This window comes from Corvus brachyrhynchos, unplaced genomic scaffold (genome assembly GCF_000691975.1).
Source record: "Corvus brachyrhynchos isolate BGI_N302 unplaced genomic scaffold, ASM69197v1 scaffold115, whole genome shotgun sequence".
NCBI classification, from domain to species: domain Eukaryota; kingdom Metazoa; phylum Chordata; class Aves; order Passeriformes; family Corvidae; genus Corvus; species Corvus brachyrhynchos.
This window is the reverse complement of record NW_008239553.1, coordinates 15,485,059-15,512,964: the sequence shown is the minus strand read 5'-3', so window position 1 is coordinate 15,512,964 and position 27,906 is coordinate 15,485,059. Positions and strand designations below refer to the sequence as shown.

Here is a 27,906-nt window from a genome sequence, read left to right as displayed (position 1 = left end):
TTATTTATGGGCCGTGTTCTTTCTTGGTGTAAACACAAATTTGAGCAGCATGTGAAATCCCTCATTTGTTTGCCATAAATTGTGCATGTTACTGATGTAAGATTTATTATGTAAGAGTGGTTGAGTAAACCAGCATTGGCACTGTTGATATGCAACATTTTACCTCCAGCTCCCTTACTGAGATCTGAATGGAGCTGGTGTTATCTGAAAGACATTACCAGCTGGTGACTGTTCAGTAATCAATTCTGTAGAAATAATAACATAAATCATAGAACTATGCAACCATGGAATATGCTGAGTTGGAAGGCACTCCCCAAACTATTGAGTTCAACTCTTTGTGCCTGAGAGCATTTTCCAAATGTTTCTTGAACTCTGTCAGGCTGGTGCTGTGACCACTTCCCTGGGGAGCCTGTTCCAGTGCCCAAACACCCTCTGGGTGCAGAACCTTTCCATAATATCCAACCTAAACCTCTCCTGGCACAGCTTCAAGCCATTCCCTCTGGTCCTGTCACTGGTCACCACAGAGAAGAGATCAGTGCCTGCCCCTCCTCTTCCCCTCACAAGGAAGCTGTAACTGCAATGAGGTCTCCCCTCAGTCTTCTCCAGGCTAAACAGAAAAAGTGACCTCAGCTGCTCTTCACATGACTTTCCCTTCAGAGCCTTCCCCATCCTTGTTGCACTCCTTTGAATGCTAATAGCTTAAATGTCTTTTTTACATTGTGGTGCCCAAAACTGCCCACAGTACTCGAGGTGAGGCTGCACCTGTGCAGAGTAGAGTGGGACAAATATAAATAACATCAAAAAATATATGCTAGTCCGTCTTGTAGTGGAGACTTTAAATGTGTAACATGCAAGTTTGACATTATGCCTCTTATTTTACCAGAGCAATATGTTAATACTGGAGGACTGTGAAAGTTTTCTAAAAAGTCCATCTGTCCTTATCCTACAAAGATATTCAGTAGTGAGAAAATGAGATTTTTTCCAACTGCATGTGCCTGGATCAGGGGAGGCTACAAAGATACTTGCAATGCATCCTCTGCTCCATTGGAGTAACTGAGTAGTGTAGCATGAAGAAATTTAGGCACGTGTCAGTGTTTTGCAGTTTTGCAAAGGATTTGATAGCGTTTCTGATGTCCTAGAATCTGGCCCTAAAGGCAGCTCTGAAGTACAAATCCCCAAGTGCACTATAGAGCCCTTTTGCTTAAGAGAGGGTACATCACTACTCCTAGAATGGCTGCAGACAGGTCTGCTTTAAGCTACAGAAAAGCCCATCAGGAGCCAGGGTCCCAAAGCGGCAATATAAGTTTTACAAAATACTTCTATACTTTATTTCATATTTATCTTTTGTACTTTTTGTACTCATTTCATATTCAATTTTAAATATACATATAAATCCCACTGAATCAATATTTTTAAATAGAAATGGATTTAAATGTAAGGTTGATGTTTTTCTGAGGTGGTGGCTATATGTTTTCAAACACTTTCTGAACCTCGTAACTTTTAGTTATTTTACAGTAAGTCTAATAGAAATGCTGACTTCTAAGGGCTCAGCAAATGCATGGTGCATCAGATAAATTTTTTTAAAATTCCTGGCTGGAAAAAAGCAGTAGCTGCTCTGGTGAGCCAGTGGGAAGTGCCAAGGCTACTCTGCTGGGCTGGCTGCAGGGTCGCTGCCAAGGATGATGCATTCCTCAGGCTTTTGGGCTTTGTGTCCACTCAGGTGTATTCAAAAATCTTACCTCCAGACTTCACCATGTTGGAAGAAAATATTTCTAATGTCATAGGCTTCAGATAAATGCAACCAAAGAGAAACAAACAGGGCAGCTGTCATTCTGTCCTGAATTCAAACTAATAATGGGTATTGTACAAAGAGATTGAAAACATTGTGAGGTTATATTCCACACAATCTTCCTCTTGTTTTCATCTGCATTTTCGCCATCTGACTGAAAACTATCCTTTTCAAGCACATGCTTTCTGCAAAAATGTGGAAAATATATTTATGATTTCTTTCCTTGCACTTTAAAAATATTTCTAAAGGTTGCTTTCATCTTATAGATTTAATAATTCTGGATAGAAGAGCATGCTCATGACAGGTCTGTATTTTCTTGGACATATTGCATTTGATTCTGAGTGCAGTTTTCAGATTTTTTAAAATGGAATTTTGTGGGGTTTGAGCGTTTGTTTTTCATTATGTTAAACATAGAGCATCCATATGTTGCTTTCCTTTGGGATCTTTAAGAAAACATACAGTCATTTAAATCTGGGCTATTTTATCCCTGCAGTTGTAAAATTCCTGTAGAAGATGACTTCTGCCTTATATGATATATTTTGCTCCCTCAGTTGTTCCAAATGCGTGTTCTAATTCCTTTTCTTCATTATACTTTGTATGACAAAGTTGCTGCAGGTAAGTAAATGTGCATAGGATATGAAACAGACTCTTAACTCCTGTGGTGCACAGTATAACTCAAAATCTTGACCAGGGTGCTCAACTCATATCCCTGGTTCATGACCTTCAGCTTGGTAGATCACAATAGGAAGTGCAATATCTGGCTTCTATGGTGTAATCTTTGTTATAGGAATAATACATGAGATCTTACATGCTTCTATCAGTTGCAAATGTTCTTGTAGCTCATTGTACAATATGTCAGATGAAATGGATTTAATGATCTTTTGTATAATGCATATGTTCCAATAGTAATTTAAAACCTAATTTATTTCCTTGGAAATTCATTCATCTTTTGGGTGCCATTTTTAACCATCTTAATTTTCTATTATACAAGCACAGGGGCTAAATTCCTTGCTCTCATATACATGTCCCACTCCCACTGGATTTTATACAAGATTTACACTGTCTAAGGGGAAACTTCAGCTTAGGAGTATTTTTACTTTATCACTACCATATAAGCCTTTTTTCTGTTCAAAACCTAGTAGTTATTTGGCAGTTGTGTTTCATTTCAGTCTTGCTGCTATAAGGAGAAATGCTTTTAAAGATATAATTTTTCCCAGATAATGTATCTCTGTAAATGACAAAGTTGACTTTGTGTCTTTCAAAATACCTCTGTAAGTTATTGGGAATTTTAACATTAGCTGCAACTGTGTCACTGAGAGCAGTTATTGCATTATTCCTTTTCTTTATTGTAGTGGTTGTTGGTGAATGATGAGTGTAGAAAGTGAAGAAAAAGGAACCTGACACATTTCATTGTCTGCAAACTCCAAAGAACTTCTAAGATCATGGGCAGAATTGTTCTTACATTTTTGCCTTTAATAGGAAAAATAAGAGAACAGGGGATTAGGGTAGCCAGAAGAGTTTTTAAAAGTATATTTCATTGGGAAGAGTGGCATCCTGGCAAGAACAAGCACATTAAGCTGCAGGGCATTGTTAAATAGAATAAATGTTTGGGCCAAAGGCAATGTAGAAATGACAGTGCTGGAAATTTAGTTTTTCCCTTGGAAGAGAGATTTTTTCAGAGAGCAATATAATTGGCAAGTTTAAATACATCTTACATAGAGTAGGATCAGTTTACCCATTTTTCTGAAAACTACACAGTAATATTTCAATCCCAGCCCTCTTTCTTATTAAGGAAGTATGAGCTGAGTATGTCTCTAAGGTGTAAGAGTTACAGTGCAGTTGCCTTCCCTTAGACTATGAAGTAGTGTCTGTAATTCAGATCTACAGCTTTATACTCTACATTCTCCTCTACATTATTCTGCTACTTTTACTATTCAAGGCAGTATATGAAAGTCCATCTAAGACATGGCATAATTACCTGCAGTAATCTGCTTGGGTAACAACAAGGAATGATATGATTTAAAAAGTCAGTGAAATTATCAAAGAGACATTGGGGGGTTTTTTTGGTGGTGGTTTTTTTGTTTTTTTGGGTTTTTTTTTTTTTTTGGTGTAAAACAACCAATACCACAGATACTGCAGAATAGTATTCTGTCTCTTCCTGGAAATTATGGTTAAGAAAAAAATGCCAGAAAGTTTTACAGAAATAACTCCTAGGATTTAGAAGAGTACATAGGTGTAGTGGGTTGACCCTGGCTGGATGCCAGGCCTCCTCCAACACCACCTTACCACTCCCCTCCACAACTGAAAATATAAAGTGGAGAGGAAATATAAAAAAGGGTTCATGGGTTGAGATAAGGACTGGAAGAGAGATCACTGACTGATTACCATTGTGGACAAAACAGACTTGAATTTTAGACATTCGTTGAATTTATTACTAACAAAGAGCAGGATAATGAGAAGTAAAAATGGACCTTACAAGCACCTTCCCCCCCAGCCCTCCATCCTTCCCAGCTCTACCTCCTCCACCAGGAGCACAGGGAGACAGGGAATGGGAGTTATGGTGAGTTCATCACCTGTTGTTTCTGCCACTGCCCAGGGAGAGGAGTCCTTCCCCTGCTGCAGCGTGGGGTCCCCCCACAGGAGACAGTCCTCCATGAACTCCTCCAACATTGCTCCCACAGGAAGCAGTTCTTCACAAATTGCTTCAATGGGGCTCACTTTTCCATGGGGTGCAGTCCCTCAGGCACAGCCTGTGTTTCCAGTGTAGACTCCTCTCTCCACAGGTCTGCAGGTCCCTGCTAGGAGCCTGTTCCAGCACTCCAGGCCTCCCATGGGGTCACAGCCTCCTCTCAGGCATCCACCTGCTCTGGCCCATATCTCCTCCATGGGCTGCAGATGGATCGCTGCATCCCCGTGGACCTCCATGGGCTGCAGGGGCACAGCTGCCTCACCATGGTCTTCACCATGGGCTACAGGGGAATCTCAGCTGCAGTGCCTGGAGCACCTTCTGCACTGACCGTTGTGTCTGCAAAGTTGTTCCTCTCCCATGTTCTCACCCCACTCTTCTCTGGACACTATAACATCTGCACAATAACTTTTCTTTCCTTCTTCTTAAATATGTTATCACTGAGGCATTACCAGAATTTCTAATTGGCCCAGCCTTGGCCAGCTGCCAGCCCATCTTGGAGCAACCTGGGATGGCTCTGCTGGACATGGAGAAGCTTCAGGGAGCTTCTCACAGAAGCCATTCCTGTAGGTCCCTCCTCTACCAACACCTGGCCATACAAACCCAACACATTAGGTTAAAAAGACATCACATAATAAAACAGGCCTAAAAAATCCAGTAAAAAATAATCTTTGGCCAGATTTAAAGTCAGAAAACCATACAAAAGTATGAAAATAAAAGTCCAAAACACAACCTAAAGAAAATTATGGCCCATTACAAAAGGTGAATGATACCCACAACCACCAGTTTATGAAAGCATTGGTTCCTCAATCCATTGGTGTCTCTTTCTTAGAAAAACTATTTAATCTCAAAAATTGATGTATTGAAATTGAAATATTTTGAATTGAAATATTTTGTACTTTAAAATAGTGATTCACAAGAAGTCCATCCAAAAAAAGATGGTGACATTTCTTAGCAAGTGTTAATACTTAAGCCTGAGCTGTAGATATCCATCAGAAAGTTTACTGGCTGAAGTTGTGTACTAGTTTGAAAATAAACCAGTGGGAGGCACCAAGTCAGAATAACAATTTAATGGAATTTAAAGAAAAGGAAAAAAAAGTAAAAGAAAACACTGTCAAACTGACAGAGTCAAGGTACAACCTGACACCCTGTTAGGCAGGGTGGTGGTAGCAGTCCGGTAGAATGGTGGCTGCAGTCCTCTGAAGCAGTGATCCTGTAGTAAAACAGTCTGCTCTTCCTCAAAAAAAAAAGGTAAAAGAAAACACTGTCAAACTGACAGAGTCAAGGTACAACCTGACACCCTGTTAGGCACGGTGGTGGTAGCAGTCCTCTGAAGCAGTGATCCTGTAGAAAAATGGTCTGCTCTTCCTCAGAAAGTCCAATGGTGGCTGTGTAGCTCCTGTCCTCTGGAAATCCAGTGGGAAGGGTTGTCTCTGGTGTTCAGAGTCCCAGATTATATCCACGATGGGATTCTTGGTTCCTCCCTCTGGGTGGAGCATCTCACAATGGGGTAATGAGTCATGAGGCCAAGTGTTGATTAGGCTCATTAACAGAAGATGGTCCGGAGGGAGTTATCTCTGAGTCAGGCGGCAGGACAATGATGGGCCATTAACAGAAAGATAGTCTGGGGGGAGGAGGCAAGGAAACACTGCCCCACCTGATTTCAACAGCTCCTGAGGATGGTAATAGAATACACTGCAACCCAGGACAAGTTGGCAAGAAATAGATGCCAGCCACAGGAGTTTATATATAGACACTGCTAGTCACTCTGAAGGAGGTATTGACTGGGACAGCCTTACAAATTTTTACACCTGGGGAGACAAAGGGGGGAATCAGATTTTGATATACCCCATGACATATACATATGAGAAGGGGGGTCAGGAACACGGGTGAAACAATTAGATGTAGAGAAGTAGATTTTTCCCAGTGCAGGGCTCAAGTGCTATGTCAGTTTTAGTATTCTTACCATGATGGTATAATACTGGGCTACACTTCTTTTGGTAAACAGTATTAGCATCTGTTCACATAGTTTCCTGGTAAAAAAATCAATGTAATTTATGAAGGTTCAGGATTATTTTTCTTTTCCTTGTTTTGCACTTAGGTATGTAATTTTTAATAATATCTAGAATCCTAGAAAACATAAGCACTATGATACACATTGGGGGTTTTTCAGCTTGTATACTGATTATGTTCTAGGGTATCTCTGCCTTTTCAATATCTAAAGATGTGAAGAAAAGTATGATAGTGTTATTCATTTGTTCATAGTTTTCAGTTCAGCTAAATTGAAACTGTACTTAGTCATAGCATATTCAACTAGAGGGTAAAATGCAACTGGTGTTCTTTGCCAGCTGGACACTTTGGGCATCTCCGAAGTCTTTTACTTTGCATTAGCAGAGTCTGAACAGACTAATTGTTTGTATAACAGTTAACTGCTGCTTCCTTGGGTTTCAACTCTGTGATCTCTGATCTGCATATTTGTGGGTGGACCACCCTGCTACCCAGATTCTTCTTGAATTTGACAAGTACACAGCTAAATTCACCTGTTACAGGCATCCTGGTGACATGAAGTTCTCTTTGTCTCTAGCAGTTACCAAGTGTCTTTTGAATCTTTGTAGCTTTTGGGCTCAAAAGATACAAGAAAGAATCTTGTTCAGTTTGTCTGAATTCTGCTCACACATGCACATTTATAAGGAATGAAAAAAGAAGGACAACTTCCATTATATAAATACATGAAGAGTTTCAGTTTGCCAATATGTTTTGGAATATTTCCCAAACTGGAAATCTCAGTGTTCACCATGATCCTTAAATAAAAAAGGAATTATTTTGACAATTTCACTGCTGCTTAGTATAAGTGCCTGTCATTGGTGTTACTATTACAGACCACAGATTAAGGGAGGGGGAGAAAAAAGTTTGTAATCTTAAATATTATATTTCTGGAGCTATGTTTTTGGAAGCAACCAGTGTAATTCAGTGATACCTATGCATGGTTTCCTATATGGATAAGGTGAAGCTGTAAGAATATCATGCTATAGACAATGAATGGGATTTTGTCAAATTTACCTTTTTTAGCAAAGCTGTTCTGCTGGCTGTGCCTGCCCGTGTATAAAACACTGCTACTGTAAAGCCATGTCAGTGGATTATACACAATTTCTGTTATACCTTTCAGGGCATCTGCATGGCATATTTAGGCGACACTCTTCTGTGATTCCTCACATTCCTCTTCCTAATGGCAATGGTTCATCACCAGCTGCCACACAGCTACAATTGCCTTCCTCTCAGCACTGTTTACTTTTGATTCTTCCTGGATGTGGTACATTTTGTTTCATGTTGTGTCACTGTTGTTATACTTACATAATGTACTTAACTATTGTTTAGATTGACACAGTGTTAGTTCTAAAATTGAAAATAAAATGTCATTATTGGCAAGAGCAGCTGTTTTCATGCACATCATTTTCTGAACTTCAGTTTATTAATCAGGCTAAGCGGGAGTTTTGTACAAATGGTAGTATTTTTTCTTGAAGTATTCTATGGGCTTTAGATTTCCATCATAACAGAATTGAGTGGTATAATATAGCAGAAATGTTTGATGTGATTAAAACTGTTTATTCTGGGTTTGTAATTGATTTAATTGTAACATCTAGAGGGCTGCAATTTTGAAAAGTTTCAGCCCTGATTGCCTATTATTCACATGACAATGCTATAATAAAATGACACTATAGTAAATGAAAACATAACAAATAACCCTGGTGGTTCAATAACATTTTGAAAGAAAATCAGTAGATATTCTGCAGAAATCACCTACAGGAACAGCAGGAAAAAAAGCCCATGTTTTAAATCAGTTTTTGTAAAAACCTGCTAAAAATTGGCTCTCCCAGAAACTGTCATAATGTTTCTCATCCCGTAAAGCTGTTTTGATTGTCTTTAATTTTAAATAATACCTGCTTGTAAAGTGCAAAAAACATTAGGAAAAAAGTCTTATTATCTATGTTGAAACAATAGGGCTGTATACCCTTAAATCTCACCCCAACTTATACTATTCTCCATGTAAAAGCCAAATGCAAAATTCATCAAATTCACTTGGAATCCAGGAGCGTTTAGATTTAAACCTTGAAAAATTTTAACTGGTCCTTAATCCCACACAGAGCCTAGATTTGCACAGTATCTATAAGCTCTTCTTAAAAACCAGGTTTATAGAGTAGGAAAGCCCTGGACACAGTATATTTCAGCACTGACTGACCAAGAGCATCATGCATGTTATATTCTTATTAATTCCTATAAAGAGAAAATAAAGTACTCAAATTATTTACAGTACAAATGATAATTATTTACCAGTCTTCATAGAATCGCATAATCAAAAAATCACAGAATCACAGAATATTCTGAGTTGAAAGGGGTCCACAAGGATGATTGAGTCCAACTCCTGGCCCTGCACAGGACCATCCCAAGAGTCATACCATGTGCCTGAGAGTATTTTTCCTCTATGAAAAAAATTGGTTCTAGGTGGTTTGCATGTTACCATGAATATTAGTGTCATGTTTTGAGTTGTTGGACTGACATATCTTGGAAGTATTTTTCTTTTCCTTGCTGAACATTGGTGTATATTCTACATTTGGTGATGAAATAGTAGGAAAGAGTTATAATGGCTCATCTTTTAGTGTTACATGCATTTCAGTTTGCACAGGAAGGACCTACATTTAAATTCCCAAATTCAAGCTTTTAAGCTATTAAACAATATCCATTCCTTCCTCTGTTTTCACTCTGTTGCAATTGTGATAAGTTCTGTGAGTGTAATTGGGCTTTATGGAATTGTGCTGTAATGTTTATAAGGACCAGTGAATTCCACTGACATGTTACTTTGCAGTAGGCCTTGAACTTTACATAGTAATGGATTTTACATATTTCCTTTTTAATTTTTAGAATATCGTAAAAATTTCTATAATTGGCTCTTAATAATATTTTCTTTGATTTTTTTACCCCTAATTTTCACAGAGTCATAGACAGATTTGGGTTGAAAGGGACCTTAAAGATAATCTAGTTCTAGATGTCCCACTACGGGCAGAGATGCCACACATTCGATCACCTTGCTCAAGGTCCTGTCCACCCTGGCCTTTAAAATTTCCAGGGGTGAGGGATTCACTACTTGATTGACTTACAAGCAATTATGATTTTTACCAATGGTTAGAATCAGTTAACATTTTTCATAGTTCTTTAAATGACTATGACTGGGTCTTTGACAATGTGTGGGTTTCTTGAACATTGCTATATGTAGTCAATTTAATCTTCAAAGAGAAAATAGTTTTGCAAACTGCTTTTAATTGACATTAGGAGGTGGTGTGTTTGATTTATTTTTACTTGACTAATTCAGTTAAATATTTACTGGAAAAATTCAAAAAATGCTTTACAGATGACACTGGATTAAACATTTGCTGTTGTTTCATCAATGCTAAATGATTTGTGTAGATGTTTCATTGAGCAGGTCTAATTCTTTCACTCTTTGGAACAAGCACTTAAAAATTTAGAGCAACACTGTTATTTCATTGAAAGTTATTTCACAATCTTTAACAGCAAAAATGAGCTATTAGATTTCCATATCACCCAAAAAGGAGGCAAAATGTATCTCTAAATGACTTCCTCTGTACATAAGAAACATAACTTAAAAATTCAGTATTTATTTTTTAATGTTTACTGATTTTGTTTAAAGCATTCAGGAGTTAAAAGGAAAGGCAGAGAACTGTCAAGGAAATTGAGACTAAAGCTACTACTCTGCTTTGTTTCTGTACTGATTATTCTGAAAAAGGAATTGTTGCTGGAATAGTAATACTACCAAGGGAAGGGCAATTGGTCAAAAAATGGAAACACAAAAATGTTCTTTGAAGTAAAAGTGCTATGTATAATTTCTGCAGTCTCAAATCACAAATGAAGATTACAATTTATAGAAAGAAATATAACAGAAGATGAGGATTTAACAAATTCTTCTGACAATGTGATCTTTAATACCATAAAACATATACAACTAATTTTGAACTCATCTGATTTTGTTTTTGACAGCCTCTGAATTGTTTAAAACATTGTATCCTATTATGTCCCTATCACTATGCATTTTGCTATGCATTGCCAAGAATATAAAACATAATTACTTTAGCATCCCTGAAGAAAGGTTAAGTAGGTCTTATGGAGTTTTTGAATACTTAAAAATGTTCAGAAATAGCTGAGAGAGTTGGGGTTACTCAGGACGGATAAGATTTTGGGGACACCTTACAGCCTTTCAGTACTTAAAGGGGGTCTACAAAAAACATGAAGGGACTTTGACAGTGGAGTGTAGTGATAGGGCAAGGGAGAATGGCTTTAAACTGAAAGAGATCAGATTCAGATCAGATATTAGGAAGAAATTCTTCACTGTGAGGGAGGTGAAGCAGTGGGACAGAGGTTGCCCAGAGAAGCAGTGGCTGCCACATCCCTGAATCCATTCAAGTACAGTAGCAGAGAACAAAAGATGGAACAAGAGATAGTCTACTCAAATATGATCCTATTCTATGGGTATAAACTTTCCTTTGTACACTTTATGTAGAGTGTACTACAGATGACGTCTTACAATTTTCTGGTTATCATCTTACTCTATTTTTTCTGTATCCTCAAGTAAGTTCATCTGATTATTTGGGCTGATTATTCGGGCTGATTATTCATTTATGTAAATAAGGGCTCATATCATAAAGAAAAAAATATACCCTTTTCTTTAGAGGAATGATACACTGCCAAAATGCCTTGTTTTACAAAAAGCACCTGTCATGTGATCTTTGTAACTTCACTTTGAGCTATTCTTAGCTGGTCATTGCCTTCAACAGAATTTGACAATGCAGTTGTCCAGACTGGTGTTCACAGCAGAGAAACAATAAGGAAGTGGCTTACAAGGTGCTGCTTCTTCCAGAAAACCTGCTTCTTATGGCCAAAACCTGTGTAGGCAATTTTTAATGCTCCAGCTGTTTCTTGAAGACCTCAGACTTTTACCTCTCTATGTAAATTTTCCTGTTCCTTCTGACCATGACAGCTAATTTTGAGTCCTTCCAATGTGACTGAAGCTTTTTTACTTGTTAGAAAAAAATTTGCTGGCAGAAACAGAAGGTAATCAAAAGGACATAGAAGAATCAGCATCCTTTTTCTTCACGGTGTACCAAACTGTGCCTACTGCTGTACAAAAATGGAAAATGAATTATTAAACTGAGAATTAAGTTAGCTACCTAATCACAGATGAGATCTAGTGCAGCCTTTGGGAGGTCATTCACATTCTTCTACAAAGTTCTACAATAATCTAAATAGGTGGTAGCAGATCATATTAAATAAAACTTCGAGAGTGTTATTTCAGGAGAGTATATTTTTAAGCCAGCCCCGTAGGTCTAAAAGTTTACTTACAAGCCTCTCTGCAAGATCAGAAAGTGGGCTGGTGCTCTTTAGAAAAGAGGATGCAAGTTAGCTGTTTCCTGGGAGGCTATCTCGAGTGAGTGCAGTTGCCCTCTCTCAGTATGCCAGGGTTATCTCACTGTCCCTTTAAACGATACTTGGCAAAAATCCCCATGAGGCAATTTAAAAAAATAACTTCTTGAGATCTTCCTGGATCACAGAGAAGAAGGCATGGAGCTAGAGGAAATATGGGGCTAAAGGGACATCAAAAGAAGTTAATGGAGGTGACCTGTTATTTAATATATGTCATAGTAGGGAGAAATATTTTCAGCCTTGGTGCTGCCTGAAGAGACATGGAACAGAAATATACCTTTTTGTCTTCTGTGTACACTGCTTCAAAGAAATATTTGAGTTCATCTCTAATTTATTTCTTCCAGAGTGACTGGCAAGAACTTTTGGCTGAGATTAAAAGGAGTAATAATGAAGGAGTTATTTGATCATTTAAAATTAGCACGTATACCATTCAGATGTCATTTTGCCAGAAAGTTTACTTGTGTAACTAGAAATGCAGTACAACTGGAAAAGGGGACAGTAACTGCTTCTTTTCAGTGAAATAAGGTGAATATTTTAATCTTTACCGGTGTTTTTGTCTTCTTATGAGTTGTAACACTATGGGAGTGACACTGGCACTGCTAATACTGAAATTTAGACTTGCAGAATTTTTTACTATAGTTTATGCTCCACCTACACATTGAAGTTCAGACACTTACTGTTAAGGGCATTGTTTTACCTAAAAAATTAATTTCATACATTGCTAATGAGATGGCCCTGAGGAAAGATGGGGAATTTGAGACTTGTAAATATACAATGAAATACTTTCCTGGAAGACCTACCAAAGCCTGAGAAATTAATAAACATGATTCAATTCAGAATTATTAAAAACTATTTTAAAGTAGTTGCATTTTAAACATGATATAGGTTATTTTCTTGCTAAAAGTTATCTATTACATATTGCATCAGAAATCAGAGAGCATCTTCAAAGTTGTTCTTTCCACACCCATGCAAATGACAAGGATTTACAGTGACAGGATAGTTCAGTGATTTGGGCATAAAAGATTTGTTTCATTGTCTCCTTTATAGAGGTGCTCCCTTCTCTGGAAGGCTGGTATATAATATTTCTCTTTTTCACGTGAAATAAGGCCTTTTTCTATTGTGGAGTGTTATGGCCATGGTTGATATAAATCCATATGCACGTACACATTAGAAACACTGCACTCAAAGCTACTTGCAATTCTTAATTTTTCAGAGCTAGATTCTCAAGCTGGAGAGTGAGTGAACTGAACATTTCAGTGTATAAACACTAAAGGGAACTGGAAGAAATTCTAGGGTCATTGATTAGGGACAAAATAGGAGAACACTTGGACAGGTGCACACTGGTCAAAGATAACCAGGACATTTATAAAGGGGAAGCCATGCTTGTCAAATGCTATTAACTTGTTTGAGGAGGTGACAATGAGAGCTGACAGGGGTGAAGCAACAAACATAATCTGCTTGGACATCAAGATGGCTTTTGATACTGGCAGACTGAAGAGCAGATACAGAGTTAGTAAGAATCTGATGATAAAGTGACTGATAGAATGTCTCTAAAATCTCTTAAGACTTAGTACTGCTGACATGACACAGCACAACGTGGGATAAAATGTAAAAAAATGATGTATATAAATGAATTTGATAGGGATTTTTCACAATAAAAAGGAGGATGGATGAATTAGAAAGTTTGTAAAGGAGGGAGGCAGAAAAAGAGGAGAGGTGGGAAAGGAAAAGAACTGACCTGATCATTTATTTCTGAAAGAGGAAAGGCCTTGAAGATTAGTCTATGAAAGATAAATGTAGAAGACAGGAGCAAAACCACCTGATATATCCCTCTATATCTGTCCATATCATCCCTTAACTTTGTTGCAAACAGGAAGTGGTTGCTGAAGGGAAGAGATGATTTTAAGTACAAGCTGGATATCTGCTGGGAACAAGACTCCTAAGAACTTTGTGTTGAAAAGGGCAAATTTTGGGGTTTATTCCTATATAGAAAGTGGCCCTGTGCTTGTATCTTCTTATTCTTTTTACTGTAGAATAGAAATAGAAGTGTAAAGGATCCTTGACTTCAGCTTCCCGTACAGTCGTTTTTCAGGACGTGTCCACATTCTGTTTCGCATGGTAGTATTTGCCTTTCAGCACTTTGCATTTGCTAAGAGAGGCAAAGAGAGTATTTAACAAATAGGTACCAACTATAATAGGTCTCAGGTGAAAAAAGTTAGTGAACATGTTTTTGAGACAAAATTTGTGGTTGGAGTGGATAACCATATGGAAAAAATGAAGTAATAATCAAACAATGTATAAGAATTTTCCATTCAATCATACGTTCTTAGTTTCCAGAATGCTGTGTGAAGTCACAATATGCCTTTTGGTTTATAGATAATTAATGTAGTACAGGCATAGAAAAAAATATTCCATTGTGAATAGAGGAAGCATAGATTACTGGTGTGGAATAGCCATGGGCAAAACAAAAAGACATCTAACGAGAAGAACTAAATCTTAATGGATAAGTTATTTTGGCGGGGGTTTTTGCTAGGCTTTTTGAAATACTTTGCAAAATCTTTGACAAATTTGTTTCATGTCCTGTTTTAAATTTTAAAAACAAGAGGAAAAAGTTTTGCAACATATACTTTAAATTAATTCATTAATTTTATTGTTTTTACATTTAAAAGCTTATGTTCTAGCTCAAAATGGTGATCTGTTATAATTTAATGTAGTAATCAGAGACAGAGAAATCTGGTCCTTAGGCAAGAGACAGGAACAGCCTTTGTAATTGAAGAATAGGTAAAACAGGTACAGCTCCTGTTTCAAAGAGAAATGCAGGTGATCAAGAACGTACAAACACTGTGAAGCATGATGGTACATCAACACTCCAAGAGAGGGCTGAGCTAAATTTTTATTTACTTACTGAAATGCATAATTTGTGTAACTTCTAGTTCTTAGCAGCTCTGCAACTGCTCCCAATCTTGACTGAAAACCTTATTTCCATTTAATTTCCTTGAGTAGAATTAAAAACAAGTCTAAGTTTAGGAAGAAATCTGCTTTTGTAGTTTTCTGTCAGTTAAGAGAGAAGGTTGCACCGTGATGATGGCTTCAGTGGCCAAATGTGTCAGAAAAAGAAAACAGAACACAACTAGAAAATAGAGGGTGCTTCCAATTTTTCAGAATCTGACTGTTTGGAGCAGATTCATTACCAAATTTGAATAATGGAAGGATAATAATGGGAAACAGGCTAACATTTTGGGACAACATGAAAACATAGCCCCAAATTTATTAATTTGTTGTTTTTCAGTTTTTTAGTCTTTTCATCATCACACCTTTCATGTGTTTTGGTTTATGTCATTTGAAGTAGTTGACGTATAATTATCACAGTATATCAAATACAAAATAGGTATATTTCTGAATAAGGAAACCCATGTATACTGGAATAGAACAGGAAAGCAGAAAGGTAAACTGGTGAAATAGGGAACATTGTGCATTAGTATATTTCTATGCATTTTATTAACAATCTGAATATTTTAATGCTACTTTGGATGCTGAAAAAAGACAAGGAAATTAATATGTTTTTAATATAGATGGCACCTTATATTTTATGCCTGATTCATTTGAAAATGTAGATTAATTTGCAAACAGTTTAGAGAGGTGAACTATTGAATTGAGTCCTATAAGATTTAGGATTTGTCATCTTTTAAAGTTGACACTCAGTGAGAGCTTGTCAATTACAAAGAAGTGAAATGAAGTGAAAATAAGCCTCGTCTTCATCTTCTTGTTATATGCTTGGTTGGTTATAGAGACACCATTTACAAGCTGAGAATAATTACTTGCAAAGTATTTTTCCCTTTAAACCAAAATTATTTCTTATTTTACCTTACTCCATTTTGAAATAGCAGCTACTGTAATTTCCTAATCTCGTAACCAAAATAGTCTTTCAGTACACGTGGCTACCTGAAACTAAGTGTATTTGAGTTGAAAGTGAAAAACACTGTTTAGAGTAGGATTTTTTTCTCAAACATTACAAATCCTCTTGTGATGGGTTATACAGAATTTCTTCACTTTATAAATCTACAGCAGCATGTAATTTGACAAATATACATATGATAGAGAGAGAATGGCAACAGTAAAAACCTTTTTTATTTACGTGCAAACATATCAACATTCTCTTCCACTTTAAATGGGTATTATGTTATCAGTCTCTTGCTTCTAGATTTAATTTTTGTAGAGCTCATTCTTTTAAACCTTTCCTTAAGCTGTAACGCAGTCTTTCTGATGTGGTTTTTTCAGATTGAAGTGAGGTGGCACTTTTTTTTCTTATCAGCTTTGTTCAGTACAATGAACACTTGGAGGACTTCTGCAATCAAATGACTTGTGTCATCCTGCCTTCTCTGCATCCAACATTCCTGTACTTCACATTTCTGTATTAAATTCCATTTTATCAAAATCCTCTAGCTGTTTTAGAAAAAAGTACTCTGTAATTGAATTATTTTCTTTTAAATAAAATAATAAGGGTGAGTCCAGCAACTCTGCTAAAGCATTACCTTTGATTTTTAACTGGAGCTCTGAGCTGGTTTTTTTCTTACTTTTTCCAGTGGCCTATCATGACCAGTCGAAAACAGAGAGACCAGATAATTTGTCTGTGGTGCTTAGCAAACCAGTGGCTCAACTTGAACTAGAAGAAGTCACCTCCCAACTCAGAGACTTGTGCCCAGACCACAGAGCTCCCTAAAATGAGCTCCTCCCAGCAGGAGTGTTCAAGAAAACATAGCAGCCTCTTCCTGGATGGGAACAGGCACCTGAGGCCTGTCATTTTATTTGTAAATGTACACAGGACTTAGTGAACACATATGCAAAATGTAGATGTCAATTATTAATTAAATTTTTAGAGGATATACCAAATTTTTTGCCATGCAGTTAATTTTCTTTATTAGTTTAATTGCATAATTGTATTTGTACATCATTCTTGTAGTATTTGAAGCACAAAGCAAATCTTATAACACCTCTTGTATTATTTCAATTTTGTCTTTTAGTATTCATACAATTCCCTAGTAGAATTCAGTTATGCTATTTAAATGTACAGTAGAATATTTCCTTTTTATTGCAGAAGAATGCTTTGATCTATCAAAAAGTTTAATTGCATTTCATGCACTAGTTTCTGTTTGCAATTAGGTGTATGTGTGGCAGTTGCTAAGTGTTTCTTTCATGTCCTTCCATTCATTTTTAAAGCAAATTTTCTGTTACACCATCACGTATTGTGCAGTAGGTGCTTCGCTCAGATTGTGGAACTTCATATGCATATCTGATTCCCCCAGTCATTCTTGAAGTGTTTTGGCAGTTTGGCCTTTGCTTATTTTAACCATTTCCTTATTGATTTTGATAGAAAAATGCATGGATTTATTTAATAGTTTTATATCTCTGACTCTGAATAGAGAATTAAAGATCAATGAGGAATAGAGTGCTGTCTGTAGCAACCCTTCCACATTTTTTTTCCTTATTTAAATAATACCTGAAGAAGGAAGTTTGGCTAATAAAGAATGCAAAACAAACAAGAGAGAATTTGGAGATCAGCCCTTAGGCTGATACTGTAATATTCCTAGCCAACTGAGTAGCATGACATTTCACATGGAATCCTATAAAACAGCTTGAGGAAAAAGGAAATAACATATCGATTATTACTAAGAATGTAGAAATACTATCTGCAAAGCATAAAAGACTACTGAATTTTAAATGGGCAGGGAAATATATTTGGTTGAATTGAGACTCTATTCTGTTTTATCACACTCCTGCCCTTACTTATCATCCTTTCTTCTCTCATGGAAAATGCTATTGATTTCTCTACTTCAAATTGCAACAGGTGTGGAAAATTGAAATATATTTGAATTCCTAGATAAATGACATTTGTTTAAATATCATTTAAAGGAAATGGCAAAATCAAGGTAAAACTACTGATTGGTCACACATAATCAATACTTCCTTTTTATTTTATTTACCCTTTTGGTATCTCTGATATGACATCCTTCTTTTTTTTTTTTTTTATGCTAGCTTTTCACTTATCTTTACTTGTAGTGCATTTTTATTCTTACTTTTCTTCTTCTGTTCCTTTGTGTTGATACTTTCCTTTTCCCAGTATAATTTCTCACTCCTCTGTTTCAACTACTACATCTAAAATTTGCTTTCTAAATCTAAGTCCTTTCTCAGTGTTCTCTCATCTACAGCCTTCATGCTTCTTTGTGGCTGCTCAGCCATTATTTCAAACAAAGCTTGTAGTTGAATAAGGTGTGAAAGAAAAGTGGAATGAAAAAAAAAATGGGAGCACACTCAACTGAATCCGTGAATCAAGATGCAGAACTCACACAGCTGCACACTAGGATGGAGAATCCCGGGTCTTAAAAATCACTGTCTTTGGTATATGGAAGTATGTGGAATTTTATAGGGTCTGGCCTATCTCAGTATTTCTTTTTAGAATATAAACTCTGCAGGTATAAAGCAGCAGGATTATATACTAGCCTCTTATCTGCTGTACTGGGGCTATCACAAAGGAAGGAAGGAAGGAAGTTGTTGTTAAAGTGCAGCCTCATTGATTAAAAATAGTTTGCCAATGCCATTGATTTCTCCTTTCAGTTAAACTATTTAGATAAATCTTAGATCCAAAGGAGAGAACAATCTGGATTGGCATTGCTGAATGAATATACAACCAGCTTCAGACAGCAGCCAGAGAAACTGGCTTCTCAATGTGGCTCTGAGAAGTATGGATCAGGTTGAACTGTGGTGATCAGTGGTTGACCAGCTGATCAGCCAGCCGGTTTATTTGTGAGCATGCTAATATGCTCAGAACTGCCCCTTGACATCAGAACAAAGAGGTGGGATGGAATATCAACAAAAGTTACACGATACAGATGTGACTAAATAAACAGCCCATTACAAACCTCACTGCTTTAAAGGCTTTTGTGTTGGTCTAAAGAGGCAGTGGGAAATCTTCAGTTTTGTTTTGGAAAAAAAGTTTTCCTTAAAGCATTGATGCTGGAAAAGAATATTTTGCATGTTCCCCAACAAAATTTATGTCAGAGCCAAGGACTCAAGGGAAAGTGATTACAGATTTCTTAACAAAAAGGGCTCATGATAAAGCAGCTTAACATTTTGTTGCCAAGGTAAATAGGAAAACTTATATTCTAGCTCTAGATAACAAAGTTGCCTTCAGTATCATTACACCTCTGTATCACCGTTTTAATTTAAAAAAATACTTCATGCCTTTTCTATATTTTTTCTTTTGTACCCCAGCTAATAATTTCTGAGCATGTTACTAACGCATTAGATGCTGTTGTTGAACTAGAGGCACTAATACTTCTCCCTCCTGTCCCAAATCCTACTTCAATATATAAAAAAGCAGCTGCTGCAGTCAAGGTAGCATGAGCTTTCTGAGGAGAAATGGAAGTAATTCCAAAAGCGATATGTATTTTTTGTGCATCTGACTGAATGTTTCTCATCTAATTTTGTTGAAATACGTGTTAGAATTTTGCACATAGAAAATTAAGTGAAATTATATAAGTGAAGCACAAAGGAAATGAGAAAGTTCAAAGTGTGCTGTGATTATAAAATGGAGTTCCCATCCACCAGTGCTAACAATAAACAGGATAGAGATTTTTTTACTTTTTTTTTTTTAAGTGTGAGCTAAATGTTATGTAAAATGGTTTATCTATTTTGCAAGAATTTTGTTTCAACTTGTTAAAATGTGTTTCAGATATAAGCATGTATTTATGAGGGTTTTTTTAGCCCCTTTCAATTTTGCTTTTCAAAATCTCAGATTAGGCTACTCAAATGCCTATATATTCATGCAAATATTATTTACTTCTTTATTATTTACTTCTAACTGAAAAACACAAAGTCATTTTTATTTATGAATATTTTTTTGTAATATGACCTGGCATTTCTCATCACTACCGCTTGCAGTCTAGTCTTATAAAATTTAATGGATGTCAAAAATGAGCAAAGTGTGAAAAATAAATAGACAAAAGTGAAATCCTTTACATTTTAACAAATGTCACAGAAAGATCTCTTGAAGTTAAAATCCACATGGAGAAAAATCATTTGGTTTTGACCAAAAGAAACACATCTTTAAGATATATGGCTAAGGGAAATCTTGGAATTTTCTGTCTTTTGAAAAGAGTAGACTTAATTTGTATGTCCTCTCAGACTATGCTTCATCTTTATTAGAGAAATCCTTCCTTTCCAGTGGTTTTAGGCAGATTAACTGGCCTAATTGGACCTAAGCTGCTGTGAAGAGAAAGGGAAAAAAGGTGGAGGCACAAGCTCTCCAAGTCCTCAAGTCACATCCTCCTGGTTGACTGGTCTGCTTAGCCAAGCTGAAACTGGTCTTATTGTCATGTTGGGTGCATTAATTGGAGAGCAGACTAATTTGCAAGAATGCTTTAGTGCCCTTTAAAAGGTGATTTAAAATTCAAAGTGATGGAAATTGTATAAAAGCATGCTGATCTGATCATTACCCAGAATTCAGTTTGACATTTCCTCTATTTATCTGTTTTTATTGTTTAGACTTTAAGTTTACTGTGAAAGACTTAGAAGACTGCAACAATTCATGATATTCTCTGGATTGGTTGATACCCTTCCTTTTTTTAAACTCAGAGAATGCACTTAAAGTAAACAGGTTAAGCAAAAAAATATCTTTTTTGGGGATGATAAAATAAAGAATATATTTACATCATGCAATGTAATAATAAATACAGCAATGGCTTTCTCTTGTTTCCATCAAATACATGAAAATACACTCTTTGGAGCAGTCGTACCAAATAGAGATATTAGCACCTCATTACCATAGGCTCGAATGGTAACAAGGATAATGAATTTATATTTTCCAAGCAAGAGACCACAAACACAAAACTATGCACTGTTTTGGTAAACTCTCTAGGTAAAGAGATATCCATTGCTGAAGTGCAACTGTGTTCATGGGTAAAGAATGGTTTCTGACAGCAGTACCGAACAGCTCTCCACAACATTTGAGGAGATAAAAAGATTATTTGTCATATGAAATTATACAAGAAGCCTTAAGATGGTTCACAATTAAAGTATATAAGTTAGACTCTCATGCAATGCAATAACCATGAAAAATTTCCAGGGCTTTTTGAGTGATGGACTGTAGGAAACTGCAATTGGAACCTTTCTTCTGCATTTTACTCAAAGCCAGCAAATAGATTTTAGTCCCAACACAAAGCAAGTGATGCTTTACCAAAGTGAAGGCAACTGATGCTATCCCTGAATCATACTATATTTGTCTGTACCAGAAACGGTTAACACTGGCTAATACTAGTGCAAAATCCTTGGTAGCCAGCGCTACTTCCTGAAACATTTAGATGCAATGTCCTGAAAACATATTTTTATTTGGAAGTTGCCTCCTTCTACTCCTCTGATAAAGAGAGATCGTGTAGGCAGGAATTTGTGTAGTAATTGGCACATTTGGATTGCAGGATACCCTCTACCCAGGTGTAGAGGCCAGTGTCTCCAAGGCCATTGTCTTCAGTGAAATTATGAAGAATTTGTATTCCATTATACATGGAATGGTTTCTTTTTGCATGTAGCTTAGTTCCTTGCTTCAAGAGACAAATGAAGTAGGTAACATTACTTTCTTATTCTGCACTGAAGAGGAAAAGAGATTCCACCTTCAAACCTAACAGTCAATGGTTTCAAATTTGGGTTGAGAAACAGGTCCACATCAGAGTATGCTGAAGTAATGTAACTCTTCTTTAAAGAAAAGTTTTAGTGTTGCTTTTGGGTTTTTTTCCTGGAGCTGTAATTTGTTCAGGCTGAACTGTGAGATTAATATCCCACTAAGACTGTACTTGCATCAAGTTTGTGTCACTACCTTCAGATGGCATAGTGAGGCAGAGGCTGATTTAGAGATTAATTCTTGCCAGTAACAATACGTCTGCAAGGACTAAAAGAAGGACATTCAGATCTTAAATTGAGTTTCTAGTCTGACTGCAAATGTCAATTTAAAAAGTGGTAAGTGTGACTATTGAAAGGAAATGAATGGGACCTCATGATTCCATAGTATGGAACTAGTCAATTGACATTTTAAAGAATCAACACTAAAATTTTGGCCTCTCTGTTAGCTGAATCAAGCTAGTACTTGTAAGATGTATTACGTGCTTTTGTCTGTGCAGCTGTCTCTTGGCCATTTCAACTTTATTGCATTTGAGGAATTTACAAGTTCAATTTTTTTGTTTTGGTTTAATGTAATGAAGTATTGGGGTTTACTTACTGAAAAACCACTGCCACACTCATAGGTTGAAATAGTATTGCTTAATGTAATGCTGCTTTTAAAAACAAATTTTGCATGTATTTGTTTCTCTATTTCATTTTATTCTCTGTTAAAGAAGAAAATATTTACCATGGTAACCTGGACTACATAAAATATGCATAATTTGTTCTAAGAGTTATGGTGATGTGTAATGAAGTCTGTCCCTGAGATATTAATAATGTTTTCATATCATGCAATGTGGTCCCATTGCTAGTTGCACAAGATTACCTGTGGGCAAAAAGCAAAGCATTAGGAAAAGCCTAAACAACTGATTAGTTGTAATATCATACACTGAAGATGGACAGTCTGTATGACAGGTTGCCTTGCATGAGAATTGTCTCCTTAACAGACTCTACTTCTATTATCACATTGAGTAACAAAAAAACCCCGATATGCAGAACGCATCACAATGAATGCCTCAGCTTCTGTTAAGCAAACAGCACACACTTACTGTCTTCTCAGTGCTGCAGTTTAGGAGAGGAGGGACAAAGGACAGATAAATGACAGTAATGCAACTTAAGAACAGGGTGTGTTCCACTAGTAAGAAATTAATGGTAAGAAAATGTGATAAATAGATGCACTTATGAGCACAGATAGAGTCTTCTGAAAAAGTGACTTAAATCGTGCAGTCAGATATTCACTGAATTCTCTGTGTGAAATATATATATTAGTTATCCATGCAACCTTGAATACGAAATCAGCTTTATGTTCTAACATAGGTAGGCATAGACACATCTCAAGTGCTTAATATCTAACAATGTGCCACTCTGGTACCTTAGATTTGCTGTGGACATCAGTAGGGTCAGAAATTTTCTCAGTATGCCTTCTATTTGTAAGAAGGCTTAATATAAATTTTTAACTCACTCAATATTAAAATCTGAATTTTTTTATAGCTTTTTGACCAAGTGGCAAATAGCACTACCTCTGCATTTTCACCTGAGCAGATTGAAAACTGCGCATCATGCTGATACTTTCTATGCAAACACCCACATATCCACTTCTTTACATAATTTGGAAAAGCTAACTTCTGAAGAAGCTAGTCTGGTATTTATGCTTGTACCCTTGGAATTATCTTTGGAATTGTATGTACTCTTTGTGATCCAAACCCTAGGACACACAGCTGATGCAGCTGGGCTATAGAGAAGATCACTTTTTAAGGAAGAGATGGAGAAAACCTTCCCCCTGTGCAGTGCAGCACAAAGTCAGCACCACCACACTGGTGCTACAGCCACTTGCTCAAACTAGTGCACTGCATGGTGGCATGGGCAAGTGGCAGATGAGTTGGTTTAGCTACAGGGAGCTGGACATGCCAGCTCAACTTCCAGAGTCCCAATCCTAAACTGCATAACTGAGATCTCAGAGTACTGCCTTAGATCTCCACATTTTGGACTTTTCTTTTACTTTGCCAAACTCTCTTCTGGGAGTTCATCTGCATTTAAGGCCAACTGATAAGAGCTCTTGGCCTGTTTAAAAGATGTGTGTGCTCAGCACTACTATGGCCTCAGAATGTTAAGCATGGCATTTTATCTGCTGGAGAAAATCTGTAGAACAGAAACAGTAATGCATGTAAGTCATGGGAACCTGACCACGGCTGAACTAATGGGCTTTCACTACACAGGGAAGGTTGCTGCAGGAGTAGAAGAACTCTATCTTCACAACATCCTTTGTAGAACAGATAACTGAAGGGATTAAATTAATAAAAAATATTATTCAGATTAGGCTGTGGGGAAAACTGTCTGTTAGTAGGGATAGTGAAGGTCTAGACAAGAGTGCCTGAGGATGTTTCAAGAATATCCATCTTTGATAGTTTTTAAGAATGGGTTCAACAAACAATTATCAGGAATACAGGTATACTTGATCTTGTTTTAGGCAGCGGGTGAACTAGATGACTTTTTGAAGTCCCTTCCAGCCATAATTTTCTAACATTCTGTGATTTTAAAAGATGGTCTGTAGACAAAAAAACCAAATATATAACTTAATGCACAAACAGAATCTATTTACTGAACAGAGAGTAGCATGATATTTCAGAATAAATGAACTAAATCAGCTGTCTCTTTAGTGACAAAGACCATTGGGTGATGAAGAACTAATCACATAAGTCACCTGGAAATTAAATAAAATATTTGGGACATACATAGTTTGAAATGCTTTATATTTTATGAAGAAAGTGTAATGAAAAAAGCACAGAGTATTCAATACTCAGGGACTTGAGGTTGCTTTCCGCAAAAACTAATTAGATAGCCTGTGTTTCTTGAGAACGGCTTTTGTTGTGAAATTGCATAGAAGTTTTTTGATATTTAAACTAAATTGTCTCTTATGAAGCAACTACAATATTGACCACCTACTAGACAAAGAATAAATGTGATCAAAAGAATACATTGTCTCACACTGCGCAGTCTACTATTTCTGCACATGCACACTGTACATATTAAAATACTTAAAAAGCATCAACTCTAATTAAAAAAGGTGAAATGTACTTAAAATAATTTACTGAAAAAAACACATATATCATATCATATCATATCATGTCATATCAAGATCATAACATCAGAAATAGCTTTTTGAAATTCATCCTCTATTTCTATTACAGTGGTACTTATCCTGAAGCATGGGCAGGACTTCACAGTTCAGTATGAAAGATAGATGTTAAGCATATCATGTGCAACATTGAATAATATTTTAAAAAATACAGACAAGGACAGGTAGGAGATCATTAGGATGCCATGTCAGTAGCTAATATAATGTGACAACACGTGAAACCAACTGTTAATGCTAATGTTAAGCATTTTGTTTCTTATAGAACTGGAAATCTAGTAACTACTTCACTGAGAAAAAAAACATGACATCACTTCTTAGCAATAATAGTGCTACCACTTTATAAGACTAGTATCAATAGAAACTATAAAAACTAATATGAAAGTTTACTGAAAGTCCAATAAAAAAAAAAAATACATGCCATGACAGATTTCCAGTAGTAGCTACATTTTGGTAAAGCTGTGTGGGTAGGATATTTCAGGATATCTGATGTTACTACATGAATTGTTCTAGATCATTCATTCTAAATGCACTTGGAAAATGAAGTTTTGTAAGTGTTTGACATATAATGTCAGTTTGGGCCGAGGAAAATCTTAAGGCTTGACAAGAGACATAATGCTAGGAGATGAGTGTTGTGTGCCAAAAATTAGCAAGTGCTGTGTTCATCTTGAAGGAACATAATACCCCCCTCACTAGCACCCTTTTTAACAAAAAAAAAAAGTCTTAAATATATCTTTACCCACATGGATACATAGAAATCAGCTGTAGCAACCAAACTAACAATATTGGCAAGTACTCTTAAAATGTACCTGTGTGTCCTCACTAAAATATTTAACCCAGTATAACAGGCTAGAATCAAAATTAAGCATGTTTTAAAATCCGTATCAAAGAGGCTAAAGTTAGCAGACACTGTAAAGCTGTAATACTGCTTCTTAAATTATTTGAACAGAACATAATCCAAAACCTGTGGTAAAAAATTGGATGGGCAAAATGTAACTTGTGTAGCATGTGTCTATTCCTGTTAGCTGAATTGCCAATGAATATAAATATATGTATATATGTATATATATATATATGGATATATTTAAAATATCTAAAGTTAGCAGACACTGTAAAGCTGTAATACTGCTTCTTAAATTATTTGAACAGAACATAATCCAAAACCTGTGGTAAAAAATTGGATGGGCAAAATGTAACTTGTGTAGCATGTGTCTATTCCTGTTAGCTGAATTGCCAATGAATATAAATATATGTATATATGTATATATATATATATGGATATATTTTAAAAACTAAGATATCTGAAGGGAATCTGGAAAGATGGTTAAAGCGTTAAGACAGTGTTTGGTAAAGTAAGGGGGAACAGATTACCATGGAAAATATTTTGACAGTATGTTTTTTCACCTTTTATTTTAAACTGGAAAATTAATTGAAAGCTCGAAAAAAAGAGGACATTACTGCAATCTCCGGAAAATTATACATGGTATATATTATTTATTAGAATAATATATTTTTTTGCATATGGGTTTTGCTCTTAGGGAAAGTACTGAAGTTTTTGAGGTTTTACCACTACATATAAAAGTGATTGTAATTAAAGTAAAGCCTGTAGAAAGAGAATAAAAATAAAATATGTTTGTTCTATCCAATATTTGAATTGCTCTTGTAAATTCAAAAGCTTTTAAATTTTATATTCTCATAGAGATAAGATAAAAAAAAAAAGAACTGAGCTCAAGATGATGGAAAAAGTAATTTTTTTAATTAAATAAAGTCTTTCAAGAATTTCTAAATTGGTTCAATCTTTGGACAAACTATTACTTTTGGAGGAAGAGGGTCTTCCCCTGCAAAGTAACTACTAGTTTAAGATTAATCAGCTTTGGCACAGAATAGCACAGTCTGTTGGTTATATTGTTCCCATCAGAAGGGGCTGAATTTTAAAATCTGTCAGGACAGAAACACTAATGTCTATTCATGCATCACCATTAAATGTTCTAAGGATGGTGCAACTGGCTGTGCTACAGAGAAGGTGCAGCTGAATGTACAGGCAGTGAAGTGGATTGCATGCTGTAGGAACTCCTCGTGGGCATGTCAGATCCACCTGCAGTCCCTGGAGGAGACCCACATTGGAGCAGGTGGATGCCTGAGAGGAGGCTGTGATCCCATGGGAGGCCTGGAGTGCTGGAACAGGTCCCTGGCAGGGACCTGCAGACCCATGGAGGGAGGAGTCCACACTCCTCCACAGGGAGCAGGTTCCCTGGTAGGACTTGTGACCCTGTGAGGGACTCAGGCTGGGGCAGGCTGTGGCCGAGGGGCTGCACCCCCTCGAAGCAATTTGTGAAGAACTGCTTCCTGTGGGAGCAATGTTGGAGGAGTTCATGGAGGACTGTCTCCGTGGGGGGGACCCCACGCTGCAGCAGGGGAAGGACTCCTCTCCCTGGGCAGTGGCAGAAACAACAGGTGATGAACTCACCAGAACCTCCATTCCCTCTCTCCCTGCATCACTGGAGGAGGAGGTAGAGCCGGGAAGGATGGAGGGCTGAGGTGAAGGTATTTTTAAGATTTTTTTTATTTCTCATTATCAGGGTCTGATTTTGATTAGCAGTAAATTCAACTAATTTCCCCAATTTAAAATCCCTGTTTTGCATGTGATGCTAATCGATGAGTGATCTCTTCCAGTCTTTATCTCAACTCATGAACCTTTTGCTATATTTTCTCTCCCCTGTCCAGTTGTGGAGGGGAGTTATAAGAGTGGCTTTGGTGGGTGCCTGGCATCCAGCCAGGGTCAACCCACCACACTAGGAAAATCAAAAAGTCACTTTGAGCTACCTCTCTGCCCAAGTTCTCTGTCTTCTGAAAATATCAAAGAAGTACAGGACATTTGGAGGTGAAAATAAAAAAGGTGAGTTTTCCTTGTAATACCTGTAATTCCCTGTAATCAGTGGCCTTTCTCAAGATATGATTCTACCTTTACTTTTGAACAGAATTTTCATCTTGCTGCAAAGACCCTACCAAATGCCTCAGTTCTGACAAAACCTGATTAGAATCCATCTTGTCAGAAAATGTCTGAACACCACTAATGTTCATTTCTTAGGCTACACTGAAGAGAAT

At 36.6% G+C, this 27,906-nt stretch overlaps 1 long non-coding RNA gene across 1 annotated transcript; it reads left to right on the top strand.

Annotated features, from left to right (window-relative positions):
- Positions 1 to 4,510: 4,510 nt before the first annotated feature.
- LOC108448599 lies at positions 4,511 to 27,017 on the top strand. The gene is made up of 3 exons (XR_001864555.1): positions 4,511 to 4,523; positions 11,370 to 11,372; positions 26,891 to 27,017. It is a non-coding gene; the product is annotated as an uncharacterized LOC108448599 (long non-coding RNA).
- The last annotated feature ends 889 nt before the right edge of the window (positions 27,018 to 27,906 follow it).